At 41.2% G+C, this 19,712-nt stretch overlaps 1 non-coding gene across 1 annotated transcript; it reads right to left on the reverse strand.

The window, feature by feature from the left end:
- Positions 1-998: 998 nt before the first annotated feature.
- MIR12016 (microRNA mir-12016) lies at positions 999-1,059 on the reverse strand. The gene has a single exon (NR_162365.1). It is a non-coding gene; the product is annotated as a microRNA mir-12016 (primary transcript).
- Between the last annotated feature and the right edge of the window lie 18,653 nt (positions 1,060-19,712).

Genomic DNA, 19,712 nt, shown 5'->3' on the forward strand with positions numbered 1-19,712 from the left:
CACCCTTTCCTAAGTTATCAGGAGGATTTTCAACATGTTTGGCCCTAATATTTGCAGAACTATGGCAAGAGAACAAACGAAGGCTCATATATTGTACTTAAATATTTACAATTGACAAACAAACCTGATAAAATGTTAAAAGAGGACAGAGATGTCATCTCTCCTTCTGCTGCAACACATAAATGCCTCCATATTTTAAAGCCTAGATTTGGATTTAGAATTCCCAAATGCCACAGACTTCCACACCAGAAAGTGTGGTGAGAGCTGGCTCCCAAGTTCCAGCCTCTAGACCCTTCCCCAGGCCTTGCCATTCTCGGAGGTCCTGTGCTCCTCCAGGCTAACTCTCTAATCCCCACCTTTCAGTTCCAGTTTTGTGCCCTTCAAACAGCCACACCAGGGATGTGGTGACGTGTGCACAGGTGGCGCAGTCCACCCTTAGAGGGTAGACCGGGGAAGAGGCCCACACAGGCTCTGGAAGTGGGTTTGAGGCCACTTGGGCAAGAAGTGCTAGGGTTCCAAGTCCCCAAAACCTAGTGGAAAAGGAGGTGAATACAGATTCAGGGTGGACACAGCCGCTTGGTCCCACAGATGCTTCCACCTATTGAAAGAAGGATCAAAGGGGCCCTAAAACCTGGGACTTGGGACACAGATTCCTCTCGCCTTGGTCCAAGTATGAAAGTGAAAGTCGCTCACTTTGTGTCTGACTCTTTGCAACCCCATGGACTATACAGTCCATGGAATTCTCTAGGTCAGAATACTGCAGTGGGTAGCCTTTCCTTTCTCCAGGGTATCTTCCAAACCCAGGGACTGAACCCAGGTCTCCCATATTGCAGGTAGATTCTTTACCAACTGAGCCATAAGGGAAGCCCACGCATACTACTTGGTCCAAGTATACTAATTTTCAATACTTTTTTTTTACAGAGCAGTATTGCCTTATTTTTTTTCCTTCCAGTTATACTGAGATACAGTTGACATACAGCACTGTGTACACTTAAGGTGTACAGCATACTGATTTGACTTACATACATTTCATGATGTAAGTCAAATCAGTATGCTGTACCCTGAATATTTATTGGATGAACTGATGCTGAAGCTGAAGCTCCAATACTTTGGCCACCTGTTGGGAAGAGCTGACTCATTGGAAAAGACCCTGATGCTGGGAAAGATTGAAGCCAGGAGGAGAAAGGGACGACAGAGGGTGAGATGGTTGGATGGCATCACCGACTCGACGGACATGAGTCTGAGCATAATCCAGGACTTGGTGATAGACAGGGAAGCCTGACGTGCTGCAGTCCATGAGGGTCACAAAATGTCAGACAAAACTGAGCGACTGAACAACAACATCACGAAATGATAATCACCATAAGTTTAGTGAACATCTATCATCTCATGTGGACAGAAAATTAAAGAAAAAATTTTTGCCTTGTGATAAGATCTCTTAGGAGTTACTCCCTTAACGACTTTCATATGTAGCAAGCAGCAATGTTAATTATGTTTCTCATGTTGCACCTCCCTAGTACTTGTTTATCTTATAAATTAAAGTTTGTCCCTCTTGACCACACTCATCAGTTTCCCCCTCTCCTACCCCTCACCTCTGGTAACCACAAATCTGATCTCTTTTGCTATGAGTTTGTGTGTTTTTGAAGGATAACTGACCTGTAACACGATATTAGTTCCTGGAGCACAACACAGTGACTGGATGCTTCTATACATTACAAAATGGTCACCACTCACTCATTTTTATTAAAGTAATACATATACATAAAGCAGATCAAATGGTGAGGATAAGTTTATAATGGGAAGTCAAATCATTTTTCCTCTCTGAACCACTCCTAGACTTTTCCTCAATAACCCCAGATCATGTTTTCACCTCTATTTATTAATTTATCAACTTTATTAGCTTTTTTATGTAAACAATCTTATTCTACTGAAGGGTGTTAAATAGGAAAGTGACAAACCGACGTGCATTGCAAAAGATCACTGTGGATATAGTGTGGTGAATAGAGTAGAGGCACAGGAGCAGACACAGGAAAAGTGTTAGGAAAGTATTTCAGATCAAAGGACAGCTATTGGTGGCAACAGAAAAGAGGGAAGGGGACAAACTGAAGAGATACTTAGGAGTTACAACTGAGAGGATAGATAGAATTGATAGGTGTGGAAAGGAGACAGAGTCAAAGATGATTCCTTCCTTGTCTTTTCCTTGGTAGTGCTTACAACAATTATGATGAATTGGGTATTTGTGTGATTGTTTAATGTTTGCCTTCCCTTCTGGCTTATAAGCAACCCAAGGGCAGGGGCCAGTCTTATCCAATACCTTATTTCTGTGTTCATGTGCTAGCAGAGTATGTGATACACAACAGTGTTTAAAAACTGTTTATTGGTTAAATTGTATTTTGGGTTATAAGCAAATGGGTTTATGGTGGCATCATTTACCGAGTTCAGGGCATGGAGGAAGAAGATGAAATGTGGAGAATGAGTTTTGACCATGCTGAGTTGCAGGTTCCTGTGAAACATCCCAGGGGAAGTGTCCTGGAAGCAATTGGAAATACATGTCTAAACCTTGGGAGAGACAGATGAGCTGGAGAGATGTGGGAGTCAGGAGTGTAGAGAAGATGGTCAAAGTCATGGAGGATTTGAGACAGCCAAACCAGAAGTGAGCCCAGCTGGTAAAGAATCCACATGCAATGCAGGAGACCCCAATATGATTCCTGGGTTGGGAAGATCCCCTGGAAAACAGACAGGTTACCCATTCCAGTATTCTTGGGCTTCCTTGATGGCTCAGCTGGTAAAGAATCTGCCTGCAATGTGGGAGACCTGGGTTCAATCCCTGGGTTGGGAAGATCCCCTGGAGGAGGGCATGGTGACTCATTCCTGTATTCTAGCCTGGAGAATCCCACTGGACACAGGAGCCTGGTGGGCTGCAGTCCATGGGGTTGCAAAGAGTTGGACATGACTGAACAACTAAGCACACAAACCAGAAGCTTTAGAATAAGGAAAGAGATCCTAGGAGAGCACTCTGAGGAAGTAATATTTAAGGATTGTGCAAAAGAGTAGCAATCGACAAAGGAGATAGAGAAATGGCCAGAGTGTTCTAGGTAGGAGGAAAACCAGGAAAAATTGGAGTCTGAAGTTTAAGAGAAGAATTTTAAGAAAGAAGGAGGGGTCAACATGTCCAATGCATCTAGGAACTCAAGCAAGGAAGGTAACCAATAATCAGGGTCAATTCAGTGGTGGGTAAAAAAGCCAGAGTGAATTAAGGTGAAAGTGGAAAGAAAATTAATTTAGCAAATGTAAGTGGCTCATTCAAACTAATTTATCAGACTAGTTCACTGTCATCTTTAAAATCAGTTTAGATTTCAGAGAGGATAAAATGAATAACTTGAATTAAAAAAAAAACAGAGAGAGAGGGACAATAGAGTTTGACTGTAATCAAGCCCCACCTCTCATAGGTAGATGAGGGGATATCAGGGAGGTGAGGCTAGGGCTGAGGAGGCGGCTCTGGGGTGCATGCCTGTAAGGGGGAGGAGAGTAGTGTAGAGAACTCTGATTAGTTCATCATTTTGCCTTGTGTGTGTTAAGTCGCTTCAGTTGTGTCTGACTCTTTTGCAACCCCATGGACTGTAGCCCACCAGGCTCCTCTGTCCAGGGGACTGTCCAGGCAAGAATACTGGAGTGGGTTGCTATGCCCTCCCCCAGGGATTCTTCCCTCTGATTAGTTCATCATTTTTCCTTGAAAGAAAGTGAAAGTGAAGTCGCTCAGTCGTGTCCGACTCTTTGCGACCCCATAGACTGTACCCTACCAGGCTCCTCTGTCCATGGGATTTTCCAGGCAAGAGTACTGGAGTGGGTTGCCATTTCCTTCTCCAGAGGATCTTCCCGACCCAGGGATCGAACCCGGGTCTCCTGCATTGTAGGCAGACGCTTTACCATCTGAGCCACCAGGGAAGCCTAATCCTGCCTTCAGTTCAGTTCAGTCGCTCAGTCGTGTCCGACTCTTTGCAACCCCATGAATCACAGCACGCCAGGCCTCCCTGTCCATCACCAACTCCTGGAGTTCACTCAGACTCATGTCCATCGAGTCAATGATGCCATCCAGCCATCTCATCCTCTGTCATCCCCTTCTCCTCTTGCCCCCAATCCCTCCCAGCATCAGAGTCTTTTCTAATGAGTCAACTCTTCACATGAGATGGCCAAAGTACTGGAGTTTCAGCCTTAGCATCATTCCTTCCAAAAAAATCCCAGGGCTGATCTCCTTCAGAATGGACTGGTTGGATCTCCTTGCAGTCCAAGGGACTCTCAAGAGTCTTCTCCAGCACCACACTTCAAAAGCATCAATTCTTCAGCGCTCAGCCTTCTTCACAGTCCAACTCTCACATCCATACATGACCACAGGAAAAACCATAGCCTTGACTAGACGGACCTTTGTTGGCAAAGTAATGTCTCTGCTTTTGAATATGCTGTCTAGGTTGGTCATAACTTTCCTTCCAAGGAGTAAGCATCTTTTAATTTCATGGCTGCAGTCACCATCTGCAGTGATTTTGGAGCCCAGAAAAATAAAGTCTGACACTGTTTCCACTGTTTCCCCATCTATTTGCCATGAAGTGACGGGACTGGATGCCGTGATCTTAGTTTTCTGAATGTTGAGTTTTAAGCCAACTTTTTCACTCTCCTCTTTCACTTTCATCAAGAGGCTCTTTATTTCTTCTTCACTTTCTGCCATAAGGGTGGTGTCATCTGCATATCTGAGGTTATTGATATTTCTCCCTGCAATCTTAATTCCAGCTTGTGCTTCTTCCAGCCCAGCATATCTCATGATGTACTCTGCATAGAAATTAAGTAAGCAGGGTGACAATATACAGCCTTGGTGTACTCCTTTTCCTACTTGGAACCAGTCTGTTGTTCCATGTCCACTTCTAACTGTTGCTTCCTGACCTGCATACAGATTTCTCAGGTCAGCCCTAATCCTCACCTAATTCTCTGTCCGAGGAAAAAGGTCAAAGGACTTATTACCAGGGTTTAGCTGATGGAATACCACCTCTCACAAATAGATTTTGTTAAGGTCCTCACTCAAGTAGCAAGAAGATAAAGCTGTGCTGAGAAATTTTAGGACATTTCACTAAGCTTCTCAGTTTCTCCTCTGCAAAGAAGCTAACCAGTGATAAGAGCAAAGAATGTTGAACAACAGCTAAATTTCCTTTTGTTGAGAAATTGAGATTAATAGTTGGCTAACCTTTTTTTGTGGTTCAAGAATTTGATTTGTTGTGTATAATCATTTGTTCCCCTTATTGTGTTAAATTGATGTTGGGAAGAACTAATAAATACATTTGTGTGAACTGCTTCAACCTTAAGCAACCTTAAAATCAATGATAAGAATACAAGCGGACACTTCCTTCCCTAAGGGTTAGTAAATTAAACATTAACCTAAAGTGCCACTTACTACTGGAGGCTTACACATTCAGCCCAATTGCTAACTAGAAAAATGGGAAGATAAGGTATAGATTGGCCCTGATCTTGAAATTTCCTGATCCCAAATTTCCAGCTTTTTGGAAAACCTGGCATGAACAATGACGTTCCAAGCCTTAAGTACAGAAAACCAACCCTCACAACAGCCCTGACCCCTAAGGTCTCAGACCAAGCTCCTCGTGACACTGGAACCTAACAGCCCTTCAGTAAGGAGAAAGTACATTCCATCAACTTTGCCTAGGTAGCGTGTTTTCAGTTCCTTTGCTTCCTAAAGGCTGCACATTCTTTGTTTAAGGTTCAGAAAGAGTCTCTTCTTCCTTGCATTCTCTACGCCCATTTCCACCACCTTGTAATCTCTCCTACCATATAACTTCTTGTTCTGGACAGGTTAAAGTTGATTTGAAAAGAAAGCTGAGAGAAGAGAGTACAGAAAGTCAAATTTCTACTCAGAAAGCAATATCTCTATGGCATGTATGAGATTCTTTACTAATAGGCACAGTAGTTCAGAAATCAGGCAAAATTAGAAGTAAGTTATAAGAAAGCTGTCCTTTCAATGCACTTCAGTAACAGTGAAGATGTTTTTGCATATATGTTTTTCACAAAGCTCTCGCAGGGGACATATGTGATAATGAGGATTAAGGGGCTTAGAGGCAGGCTCACAAATACCGGAGATTGGAGTCCAGAAAGATAAGTCTGCATTTCCTTTAATCTTTACCCATCTCTTTACTCCAGTTAAGTGTTCCTGGACCCCATAAACATTTTTCTATTAATGTTTCCACATATCTTTATAATTTCCAAGAAGGCCCTTAGTCTGTCCCTAAAATTCATTCATTCAACTTAAGTTCCTTTATTTTCCACCACTGAGCCAAGCACTGCCAATACAAATGGGAATTAGACATGATCCTCAACGTTGAGGAGCTTATGGTTTAGTGGTGATTCAAGAAAAAACAAATTCAAACACCTCTGGAGATCTAAAAGCATTTTTAGAAATATAAAGTGGTAACATCTGGATCTTGTTTTGTAGATAAGTTAACATCTTCTGATTTTGTATTACTGAAATCATGACTCCAAGTATCCACCTGTGTATGCATGTAACCTTAGGTGTTTACACGGTTAAATTTTAAACTGGTCCTTAAATAGAGGGGTTTTGCAATTCATTCATTTTTGAGTTTGTTTCTGAGGTATTTCTTAATACTGAAGCACTTACTGGATGGTTTAAACATACTCACAAATTTTGAGAGTCAAAAGGCATCTCTGAAAATAAGTACAGGGTACAGTGTCCAAGAATTTCCTGTTCTCCTTAGCTTTGATGGCTTTGTTTGCCTTGTTCAAAGAGATATTTGACTATTATGTAGAACTCATATTTAACAGACAGCTTTGCAAAGCTGAGTTGTGATATTTTCTCTTTTGCTGATCCATTTTACCATCTAAAGAGTGCTTTTACAGTTTAGCATCTGGGCTCCTCCCTTCAAACACATGGGGCTTGAAATTGAGATACACAGTTAAAATGAAACAAAAGTTTCATGATGCTTCACCATAATTATTTAATATTTATTGTATACCTTTCATTTTTCTAATTATTAACTCAAAGTTTTGGCTCAAATGATTCTAACCTGTAATCTATATACAATCAGTCTTAATGAATGCTGAGTAGATTAACCCAGAGATAGAGGTAGCCTCGGAGAAGGCGATGGCACCCCACTCCAGTACTCTTGCCTGAAAAATCCCATGGATGGAGGAGCCTGGGAGGCTGCAGTCCATGGGGTCGCTGAGGGTCGGACACGACTGAACGACTTCACTTTCACTTTTCACTTTCATGCATTGGAGAAGGAAATGGCAACCCACTCCAGTGCTCTTGCCTGAAAAATCCCATGGACGGAGGAGCCTGGAAGGCTGCAGTCCATGGGGTCGCTGAGGGTCGGACACGACTGAACGACTTCACTTTCACTTTTCACTTTCATGCATTGGAGAAGGAAATGGCAACCCACTCCAGTGTTCTTGCCTGGAGAATCCCAGGGATGGAGGAGCCTGGAGGGCTGCTGTCTATGGGGTTGCACAGAGTCGGAGGTGACTGAAGCAACAGCAGCAGAGGTAGCCTATGAACTTGAAATCAAGTTATCTTGTAGAAAATAAATATTCCAATTTCGTTTCATTCTTTCATTCACAAACATTTATTCAGGGCCTTCCAAAGGATAGGAACTGTTCTAGGCATTGAAAAGACATCAGTGAACAAAACAGGCTCCCGTAGGGAGCTCATTTTACTGGAGCTTACATTCATTTGACCAAAACCCCTGAACAGCCAATTTTGAGAAGGGACTCCACTTTTTATGGGGGAAGGGAAACAAATGACAATAATCCCAAATCATTTGAAAGCTGCAGCATGGCAGAGTCAAAGGGCCTCTGGATTTGCAATCAGGCGACACTGATCATAGACGTCCTGTACTCGTTTTCCTTGTTGTTTTCTGGGTCTTAGTTTTCTCATCTATTAAATAATGGCATTAAATTTCATAATCTCAAGAGTCTCTTCTGGAGTGAATAGTCTATTATTCTACAATATGTAACAGGCATTTACTTGATTAAGGTAAATTCACATACAGTGAAATGCACGGATTACAGAGATTTCTTTTTCAAAAGTACAGAAATGTCTGGGAGCCATCTTAAACTTCTCTACCTTCTGTTGCTACAGTATGGTGTACAAGTGTATTTTATGTTCAGAGTAATGATCCTGAGGCATTGCAGGATGCTGAATCAGTAAGACAAGGTTTAATTATGTTCATTAGACTACCTATTAAAGCAAGAAAATGACTAAGGCAATATAGAGAGATTTCAAACAAAATTGTCCTCTCATAACCCATAGTTAATTAGAAACCCAATTAACTAGTATGCTCCAGTCCAAGAGTTAACAGTTTTCAGACTTATTCATTCTTCTTTACAACCATGACCAAGTCACTGATCCAGATCCCAGCCATTTCACACTGATTCCACTAAAATCAGTGGATTATGTCTCCTTCAAACTACATGAGATGAACCAAGAACTTCCAGATGTACAAGCTGGATTTAGAAAAGGCAGAGGAATCAGAGATCAAATTGCCAACATCTGCTGGATCATAGAAAAAGCAAGAGAATTCCAGAAAAACTTCTGCTTCATTGACTATGATAAAGCCTTTGACTGTGTATATCACAACAAACTGGAAAGTTCTTAAAGTGATAGGAATACCATATCACCTTGCCTGCCCCTGAGAAATCTGTATGCAGGTCAAGAAGCAACAGTTAGAACTGGACATGGAACAAGGGACTGGTTCCAAATTGGGAAAGGAGTACATCAAGGCTATGATTTGTCACCCTGCTTATTTAACCTATATGCAGAGTACATCACGCAAAATGTCAGTTGAAGGATAAGCTGGAATTAAGATTACTGATAATCAACAACCTCAGATATGCAGATGATACTATCCTAAAGGTAGAAATCAAAGAGCCTCTTGTAGGTGAAAGAGGAGAGTGAAAAAGCTGGCCTAAACTCAACATTCAAAAAATGAAGATCATGGCATCCAGTCCCATCACTTAATGGCAAATAGATGGGAAAACGATGGAAACAATGACAGACTTTATTTTCTTGGGCTTCAAAATCATTGTGGACGGTGACTGCGGCCATGAAATTAAGACAGTTGCTCCTTGGAAGGAAAGTTATGACAAACCTAGACGGCATATTAAAAAGCAGAGACATTACTTTGCTGATGATGGTCCATATAGTCAAAGCTATGGTTTTTCCAGTAGTCATGTACGGATGTGAAAGCTCAACAATAAAAAAGGTTGAGCACTGAAGAATTGATGCCTTCTCAACTGTGGTGCTGGAGAAGACTCTTGAGAGTCCGTTGGACAGCAAGGAGATCAAACCAGTCAATCCTAAAGGAAATCAACCCTGAATATTCACTGGATGAACTGATCCTGAAGCTGAAGCTCCAATACTTTGGCTACCTGTTGGGAAGAGCTGACTCATTGGAAAAGACCCTGATGCTGGGAAAGATTGAAGGCAGGAGAAGGGGACGACAGAGGATGAGATGGTTGGATGGCATCACTGACTCGATGGACATGAGTCTGAGGAAGCTCCAGGAGTTGGTGATGGACGGGGAAGCCTGGCGTGCTGCAGTGCATGGTGTTGCAAAGAGTCAGACACGACTGAGCAACTGAACAGCCACCACCGCCAAAACAATCACTTCAGAGACAGAAAAAAAAATTATTTAAATAAGAAACAGATTTATATAAGACTTATATAAGTCTTATTATGTTAAATAAGAAACAGATGGGGTGAAGTGATACAATTCTGAGTTGTGATGTGTGTGTTTTAAATGAAGGGGCCAAAGCCCGGGATAGGTTAGACACTTAAAGGACAGGCACCTGAGACAGAACAGACACCAAGAGACAGCTCAGTAGACAGAAGGCATATAAAGTGGTAGGTGCTCAGGAGAGCTGGGCATTTTTCAGGAGACTAGAGGCAAGCCGGAAGACATTTAAAGAGGCAAGGGCTGGGGTATGAAAACATGTTTATTAAAGAGGCAGGAAAAGGGAGTATCTTGTCAGGGGCCTGGGCAGGCAGGAAGAACATGCACTCCTCTTCTCCATGTGAAAGAAAGAAAGGAAGAGAGAAAGAAAGAAAAAATATGAGCAAAGTGATAAAGTTCTGAGTTTTGTTTGACAACATTCCAGATGTATTCTATCAAGTATATGTGCAACTAAAAAGCAAGGGAAAATAAGAAATGAAACATCTATTTTCCAAGTGTGCTTTTACTTCAATAAATCTTAATCCTTTCTAAATTCTAAGCATTAAAATATGCTAAATAAGGGTCTCTGGCAAACATGCCTCGCTGATGAGGCTGAGTGTTGGAAGGGCTATAGTGGCGCTAGTGGTAAAGGACACACCTGCCAGGGCAGGAGACATAAGAGACACGGGTTCAATTCCAGGGTTGGGAAGATCCCCTGGAGGAGGGCATGGCAACCCACTCCAGTACTCTTGCCTGGAGAATCCCGTGGCCAGAGGAGCCTGATGGAGAATCCCCAGTCCATAGGGTCACAAGGAGTCGGACATGACTCAGCGACTTGGGACAGACAGATGGAAAACATGCCTCACTGATGAAACTGAGTGTTGGAAAGGCAAGACTATCCTCCTCAATTCATGGTATCTAGGGAGCTAAAGCACAACCAGAACTCTTTGAAATCTTAAAGGACACATATACTGGCTTGATTCTTATAGAAGAATAAAGTCAGATTTCAAAATGGCTTTGGTCTTCAATATTTGATTGTAACATTCAGGAAGAATGTGAAGTCTGGCCTATTGTTTTAAAGCTGTATTCATTTACCAACTGGGTGAATTTACAACTCACACATTCCAAAAGTATAACTTTCTTTCATAGCATACCTTTTGAAACATTCATCTTGGTCATCATTCAGTGAAGAAATCTTATTTTCCTTGTGTATGAATCACAATATGTTCTCAGAAGTTATTGTCCACAACAGCATTTCCACTTTTTGAAAAAACTAATTTCCTCCCTTCATGTTGTCTCTGATTAGACCTTTTCTTCTGTTTTCTTTTTTCTGAAACTACTCCTTCTACTGGTCAGTTAAATCAGTCTTTTAGAAACATTATTTTTTAATCCCTTTCTCTTTCCTGGCTCTCCCTCACCTCTCATTCTCTTAAAACACCTCTCCTCATTATTCAGTCAGCCCAAACATTCATGTTGACCAGGCAGTGCCTATTCAACAATGTAGACGTCGGAAGGCTAGAAGAGATCTAGGCTTGGAACCTTCAGTCAAGGGGCTTTCAGTCTGGTTAGGGAGACAGCAAGCATATTGGAGCAAACAAAACCACAAGGAAACCAGGGCACTAGACCCTGTGATCCGGCTTCCAGATCTGAGCTCTAGAGTTCAGAAAACCAAGCAGCCTGAAGCTGCAAAACAGGGAAACAAAGCCACACCATCATCTGCCAAGAAATCGTGCACAAATCTGCAGAGACACAGATCCTGGCCAGTGTGACTACCCAACTTTGGAGCCAATATGGAACTGTTACAAAACAAGAAGAGAAGGCAACCAGGTAGACTATGATTTTATGTACACTTTTAGCATCTTCTTTCTAGCTGTATTAATTTGTTAGCTGGATCACCAAAGATGATCAGGCCATTGAAAAAGGTGTCCATAAATATCAGAAACATGAGTGTATGAGTGTGAGAAATAGACAGACAGAGATGGAGGGAGACTTAGCCAGGTAGGAATCAATCAAAAGGTGAATAATCAGAACACAATGTACCCCAACCTGCTCCATCAATATAGCCAATGTGTCACTCACTGTGGAGAAATAGCACCATATAAGAGGTCTGATATATTAATTAATGCTTGAATTATCATACAAAAAATAAATCTTTCCAAGATCTACCTTACAGCAGGTACTACCTGAGATAGATATTTTTTAAATGAATATTGACTGGGAAACGGGGACCACTCTAGTCTTTCCCTGAGCAAGACTGTCACAGATATTGGCATTTAACGTCGGCAGAAGGCTTGGCCATGGTTTCACAGCGAGGAGATTTTTGGTTTCTGTCTGGCGCAATGTTCCTTCCATCTTGTGCCTTTCTATAAGGATGTTTGCTAAGGTCACCCCACACAGGTAAGGAAAGAAAACTGCCTCACCTAAAAATGTAAGGAAATGGTGCTCTCTGCAGGACAAAATGGTAATCACAGCCCCAGTGACCCTTGAGGACCGCGTCGTGCTTTTTGTAGTACAATACTGTTTCTCTCCACAATGTGGCGCTGCTGTTCTAAACGTCGTTTTCCAGCCAGTTTTGGGCGGGAAAGAGGGTGATGGGGACAGTGAAGATATAGGGTGGGAAGTACAAGCGAATTAGGAGGAGAGATTGGCTAAGGAAGAAAGCAGACTCTTTCTGCCAGAGAGGGCTTGCCTGGCAACTCAAATCAGACCCATTCCAATTAGGAAAGTTACCCCCGAACCCAAGTAGTTCATTTTATTTAATCCAATGGTTCCCAAACCTTCCTGACCAACAGAATCACCAGGGACTTTTTAAAAAAGATGTAGATCCCCAGATTCTACCCTCAAGAAACTCTGATTCATAAATCTGGGGAGGAGCCCAGCCACTCGTCTTTTTAAAAAGCTCTCCCGAAGTTCATTGGTGTTTCATTTATACAAGTTTTAGAGAGGAAAACAGAATTTTTAAGAGGAATCAATTCTTGCAGCATACAGTTTCCATTTCTTAATTCAATAACAACTAATGCCATGAGAATCTATTCTGTGGTTATGAGAATCTATTCTTGAGTTCTCTAGGAAATCAGAGCACAATTGATTGACAATGCCCATCTGTCTCCTTGAAGTGCTTACTAAACAGACCTCTATTCCATGTTTCCTCTCACCATGGGCAAAGACTGTGACCCAACAGAACCATAATTTCCTAGTACCAGACCACACTGTCTCCTTTCCATGCACTGATCACCCCAGTTAGAGAGCAGAGGTGGTCTGGCTAACTTTGGCATCATTCAGAACTGAATTTGAATCCCAACCCAAAAACTGATCGGCTATGGGGCATTTAAAATTTTACCTAACCTTTCTGAACCTTTATTTATAATAGGAGATAGTCATACTTGCCTCTGAAGGCTGTAGAGGACTCAAATGAGGTAATTTAAAGTCCATACATCCTGCCTGGCACAGGATGGTTAATGAATGGTATTTATTACTGGCAGTAGTAGTCATGCTACCTGTGATCTCTGGAACTTCTCTCCAGCACCTGCACAATCTAAGGATTCTCTACATACATGATATTTTTTGCATCCTAATGCCCTGTTTTGAGAAAGACTGCTCAGCCTTGTTTCTAATAACCTGTTTAAAAAGTAAGGAAAGTGTCCTTCCCTTCTCGGAATCATAGCAGATAGACAAAATGAATATCTTTAGCAATCCTTAATCCCCCAATCATTCATGTTAGAATGATACCATTGGAACTTACCTTAGCAAGAGTTTTCAGGTTTTGGTGAATGATGGAATCCTCCAGAGCACATATTAAAAGCGCAGTTTCCTAGGCTACGGCTCATGATTCTTGATTAAGTTAACCTGGCATGGAGCCCGGGCATCATCACTTCAACAATCCGCACACTTGCACCGTGAAAAACATGGCCTTAAAAATAACTTAGTCCCAGGTGATGGGTATTAACAAAACAGAATGGTGATCCTCTTGCAATATATATGTCTGTCGAATCAGGTTGTACACCTTAAACTTCTACAATGCTATATATCAATTATATTTCAATAAAACGGGAAAAATTACCCAGTTTCCAGCTTATCAAACTCAAAAGCTTTCAGAGGCCAGGCAGATTGTGCATGTACAGGAAGGGACAGGGTGTTAGGTAAAAATGGTGTGATGCTTACCAAATGCAACTGGAAAGCCCATGCCCTATCTTCTTTACTTTTTAAAAATTAAGTTACGACGCATTTGGAAACAATTTACTAGACAAAAGGAATTTGTCTCTGAGCGTAGGAAGGTAAAATGACTTGCTCTTTATCACTTGAGGAGTGGTGGAGCGATACTCACTTTGTGAATGTCCTGGTTACTGTGCCATTGTGACAGCCTCTTGAGTGGAACTCAATAGTGTCCTTCTTTTTTGGCCTGAGACTAAATTTTATATCCAGTTGGAAAAAAGGAAAAACAGCATTGAGAGAGCACAGCTCAGAGGGTGACTCCAGCCTAGGATGTTCCCCTAAAGAAATCTTTTTTTTAAGCAAAGAAGCCTAGAGTTCACAGAGGAGGTCTTTATCCAGTGGTCCTGAATGCCAAGACCTCTCAAACTGCAGACAAATACGTGCCATCAATTATTTTTGATGGACTTTAACATCACTTAAATGTTTATTTTCAAAGCAACCAGAAGCAGCGTGTCTCCTTCCTGAGAAAACTATGCACCTGACGTGTGCCGTGCTTAGTTGCTCAGTTGTGTCCACCTGGTAATGGTGATCAATAGAGACAAGGAAAGACAGAGTCTGATTAAATGGGGGAAGGGAGCAATGTCAGGAAACTGTGGGAAAGCAAGACATGGCATTTTTAAACATGACTCGCCTGCCTCATAAAATTTCAGGGAAACCAACATCCCATAAAAATAAGCAACAGAAAAGCAGCAAGATTAAATCCAATAAAGGTTATCATGAGGAAAAGGAGAATGAGAAGCAGATAACATTTTTACAAACAGTGAAAATGAAAACACACCAGGAATAGGTGAAAGCTATTACATTCTGCTCTAAAATGAACTGAAAAACACTTTTAAATGATCCAAGACATAAAATAATAGTAGAAATCAGAAGTAGAGATACTTGAAATAAAGTGACAGAACTCATAAAAGAACTAGAAATAAAAGAAAAAATTCAGAGACTGGAACACCAGAGTGAACAAACAAACAGAAAACACCTTAACAGACACAGAAGGTGAAAAATAAGGAAACTTCAAAATCAAAAAGAAATTTAAAATATTAAAGAGAAAGTGACAAATATTAAAGGCAAACTAAAGCAAAAGTGAAAGTCACTCAGTCATGTCCGACTCTTTGCAACCCCATGGTCTATACAGTCCATGGAATTCTCCAGGCCAGAATAGTGGAGTGGGTAGCCTCACCTTTCTCCAGGGGATCTTTCCAACCCAGGGACTGAACCCAGATCTCCCACATTGCAAGTGGATTCTTTACCAGGTGAACCACAAGGGAAGCCCCCAAAAGACAAACTAAGGACATCCAATATACCGATGATAGGTTTATACTACCATGGTTGGGAGAGATCCCAACTAAATTGGGAACATGAATTTAAATTTTAAAATTTAAAAATTTTTTTAGTTTAAAATTTTTAGTTTATATTAAACTAAAAAGGATTAAAATTCATTCAATGATTTTGAAGTTTTTCACTGATTAGAACCCAAATCCCCCCTTCCTGGGACTTATCATGTGAACCAGTCATTCCATTTCTAAGTATTTACTTCCAAATAAATGAAAGTATATGTTCATACAAAGACTTGTATTAAATGTTATAGCAGCTTTCTTTGTAAAAGCTAAGAACTGGAAGGGCTTCCCTGGTGGATCAGTGGTAAAGAATCCACCTGCAATGCAGGAGACCAGGTTCAGTCCCTGGGTTGGGAAGATCCCCTGGAGAAGGAAATGGCAATCCATTCCAGTATTCTTGCCTGGGAAATCCCATAGACAGAGGAGCCTGGTGGGCTACAGTCCATGGCCTTGCGAAAGAGTCGGATATAACTTTGCAATTAAACAACTGGAAACAACCCTTATGACCATCTACACGTGAACAGGTAAGCAAAATGTGGTACATTCATGCAATGGAATACTACTTAGCAAAAAGAAAAGAAAAGAAATGAACTTGATAAATGAACAATTTGGAAAAACCTCAAAAACATTATATTGAATGAAATAACACAGACAAAAAAAGTACATACTGTATATGATTCCATCCATATCAAAAATTCTAGGGCTTCCTTGGTGGTCCAGTGGTTAAGAATCTGCCTGCCAATGCAGGAGACATGGGTTCAATCCCTAGTCTGGGAAGATTCCACATGCTGTGGAGCAACTAAGCCTGTGTGCTACAACAATTGAGCCTGTTCTCTAGAACCCAGGAGCCGAAACAAATGAGCCCACGTGCCGCAACTATTGAAGTCCTCACGCCCTACAGCCTGTGCTCCACAATAAGAGAAGCTACTGCGATGAGAAACCCACGCACTGCAACTACAGAGTAGCCCTTGTTCACTGTAGCTAGAGAAAAGTCCTTGGAACCACAAAGACCCAGCACTGCTGCTGCTGCTGCTAAGTCACTTCAGTCATGTCCGACTCTGTGCGACCCCACAGACGGCAGCCCACCAGGCTCCACCGTCCCTGGGATTCTCCAGGCCAGAACACTGGAGGGGGTTGCCATTCCCTTCTCCAATGCATGAAAGTGAAAAGTGAAAGTGAAGTCGCTCAGTCGTGTCTGACTCTTCTCGACCCCATGGACTGCAGCCTACCAGGCAAGAGTACTGGAGTGGGTCACCAGTGCCTTCTCCAGACCCAGCACTGCTGCTAAGTCGCTTCAGTCGTGTCTGACTCTGTGTGACCCCATAGACGGCAGCCCACGGGGCTCCCCCATCCCTGGGATTCTCCAGGCAAGAACACTGGAGTGGGTTGCCATTAACTAAATAAAATTTTTTTTAAATTATAAAAAATGCAGACTAATCTAGAGTGATAGAAAGATGAGTGGTTGCTTGGAAAATGTAATAGGAAATGGCGGGGTGGGGGTGTGGTGGGGAGTAGAAGTTGGTAACATGGTATCGTACGATTGAAATTTTCTAGGAGAGTAGAATTTAAGTGTCTACACACAAAGAGAAAAGATGAATATGCAAGGTGATGGATGTGTTCATTAACTAATGGGAGGAGCCTTTCATATGTACATGTATATTAAATCAAGATGTACATTTTAAATATCTTATAATTTTAGTTGTCAATTATACCTCAATATGGCTGAATTACAGAGAGAGAGAGAAAGACTAGAGAAATGACTGACAAAGAAGGGATAACCATGACTAGTGGGAAACATACCAATAAATCACCCTCACAGGGAGCGAGCTAGGCTGGTGCTCAGAAAACCTGAGTAGTTAAACAGTTCAGGCAATGGCCAGGCCAAAGCCATCTAAAGCCGTAGGTGAGGTGTCACTTCATCATGGCTCCTCTAGCACATTAGCAGAGGTATGCGCATTTGGGTGAGAATAGTTTCCTGTATTGCTTGGTGCTTTTTTTTTTTTTTTTAATATGAAATGTATCTCTTCAGAAGTCCAGAGTAAAATAAAACACCAGAGGGTTTCTTGGAGGGCTGGCTTTTGGACAGGCAGAGACCATTAGATACCATGTTTCAGTCTTGCAGAACTTAAGCTGAACGGTTACCATGGGTCTCCTTGACTTGTCCTGTAATTGACTGTACTAAGGCATTCTTCTCTTTCTCCAGCCTGTCCTTTGGCAGATTGCAGCTGCTGACACAAAATAGCTTGCCTTTATTACCCTTTCCTTTATTTCCTCTTTTTTTTAAAAAAAAAATTGTGATTAAAAATATATAATATAAAATTTACCATCTTAACCATTTTTAATGGTATAGTTCAGAAATGTTAAGTATAATTCTCATCATTGTGAAACAGATCCATTCTATTTCCTCTTGCCCCAAACCATCTCCTTTTCTGTTCTTCACTTTCCCTTAATAAGCATCCTACTTTTCGATTCAACATGTCAGGAACAACCTTTGTCTACTTCTCTTCCACTTGCTAATTCCAGTCAGTTCCGTCTGTAAGTTGTGTTCGAGGCTGTAAGTCAGCCTCCTAACTTTCTCATCTCATCAGTTCCTTCCTTTCTCATCTCTGTCTCTATCCTAGTCTAAAGTCTCACTACTTCTTGCCTGGATAACTAAGAGTTTTATAAGTGATTCTCTTATCTCCAGGATCTCTCCCACTTTGATCCATTCTTTACCAAATTAACATTTTTAATACAAGTGTTTAAGCCTAGTATTCATCTGCTCAGAAAAATCTTCCATGACTCCCCTATAAAATAAAATATGGTGTCCTTAGCCTATCATACAAAGGTCTGCATGATGTGCCATAAATTATCTTTCTAGCCTCATCACTAATAAGCATGGTGCAACTTCAGAGGACTGAGAAGAAAAGAACCATTGTCAATGCACAAAGCAGAGAACACATCTCCATCGAGACCATTCCATAACAGCATATGACACTGATTTCATCAATGCTCTTGTTTCAAAGAATGCCTTTCCAATTTTCCATATAATGTAAGTGTACAAGTCATTGGGAAATCATAGGCAGTAAAAGTTATATGTTCATGCTTCTTGCATGCCTATGTTATTTTTCTTTTGGAAATAAAAATATTAATTTCCTTGGACAATCATAGAACCGATGTACTGGGAAAAGTCTTCGTATCTGTCTACTTCTCTTTTCATCTACTGCTACCACTCTTGGCCAAACCACCATCATCTTCTGCTTGCACCTCCACAGAAGCCTCCCAAATGTTTCTCTGTTTCTATTCGATCATTTGTCTAAAGTGTTCTTCACACAGCAACCAGAATACATTTTTCAATAATGTTAACCATATTATGATACTACTCCCCTGCTTAAAATCCTCCTATGACTTCCCATTGTCTTAGAATCAAATCCAAATATCTTGCAGGCTCTTCCTGGCCTAGTTTATTCTATTTGACCTTATTTCCAACTATTCTCCCCGTTCTGCTTACTAGGCTTCAGCCACACACCAAAAGTTATGAAACTTCTGGTTTCATAAATCTGCCTAACTTGTTCCTACCTCTGGACCTTTGCATCTACTGTTCCATTCACTGAAATGCTCCTCTGTGAATCCATGCCTGGTGGCTCCTTCCTGTCTTTCATGTCTCATTTCATATATTCCTCTCTTCAGAAATTCCTTCCATCACCACCTGATCTAAAGTAGGTCTCTGGTCATTTATTTATTTATTTTTATGGTTTTTCTTTTTTAATAAATTTATTTATTTTAATTGGAGGCTAATTACTTTACAATATTATGTTGGTTTTGCCATACATTGACATGAATCCGCCACGGGTGTACATGTGTTCCCTATCCTGAACCCCCCTCCCACCTCCCTCCCTATCCCATCCCTCAGGATCATCCCAGTGCACCAGCCTTCAGCACCCTGTCTCATGTATCGAACCTGGACTGGTGATCTTTTTCACATATGATAATATACATATTTCAATGCTATACCCTCAAATCATCCCACCTTTGCCTTCTCCCACAGAGTCCAAAAGACTGTTCTATACATCTGTGTCTCTTTTGCTGTCTCGCATACAGGGTTATTGTTACTATCTTTCTAAATTCCATATGTATGCATTAGTATACTGTATTGGTGTTTTTCTTTCTGGCTTAATTCGCTCTGTATAATAGGCTTCAGTTTCATCCACCTCATTAGAACTGACTCAACTGTATTCTTTTTAATGGCTGAGTAATATTCCATTGTGTATATGTACCATGGCTTTCTTATCCATTCATCTGTTGATATAGATTGCTTCCATGTTGATAGATTGCTTCCATGTCCTGGCTATTATAAACAGTGCTGTGATGAACATTGGGGTACACGTGTCTCTTTCAATTCTGATTTCCTCAGTGTGTATGCCCAGAATTGGGATTGCTGGGTCGTATGGCAGTTCTATGTCCA

The sequence above is a fragment of the Bos taurus genome, chromosome 26, assembly GCF_002263795.3.
Source record: "Bos taurus isolate L1 Dominette 01449 registration number 42190680 breed Hereford chromosome 26, ARS-UCD2.0, whole genome shotgun sequence".
Classification (NCBI taxonomy): domain Eukaryota; kingdom Metazoa; phylum Chordata; class Mammalia; order Artiodactyla; family Bovidae; genus Bos; species Bos taurus.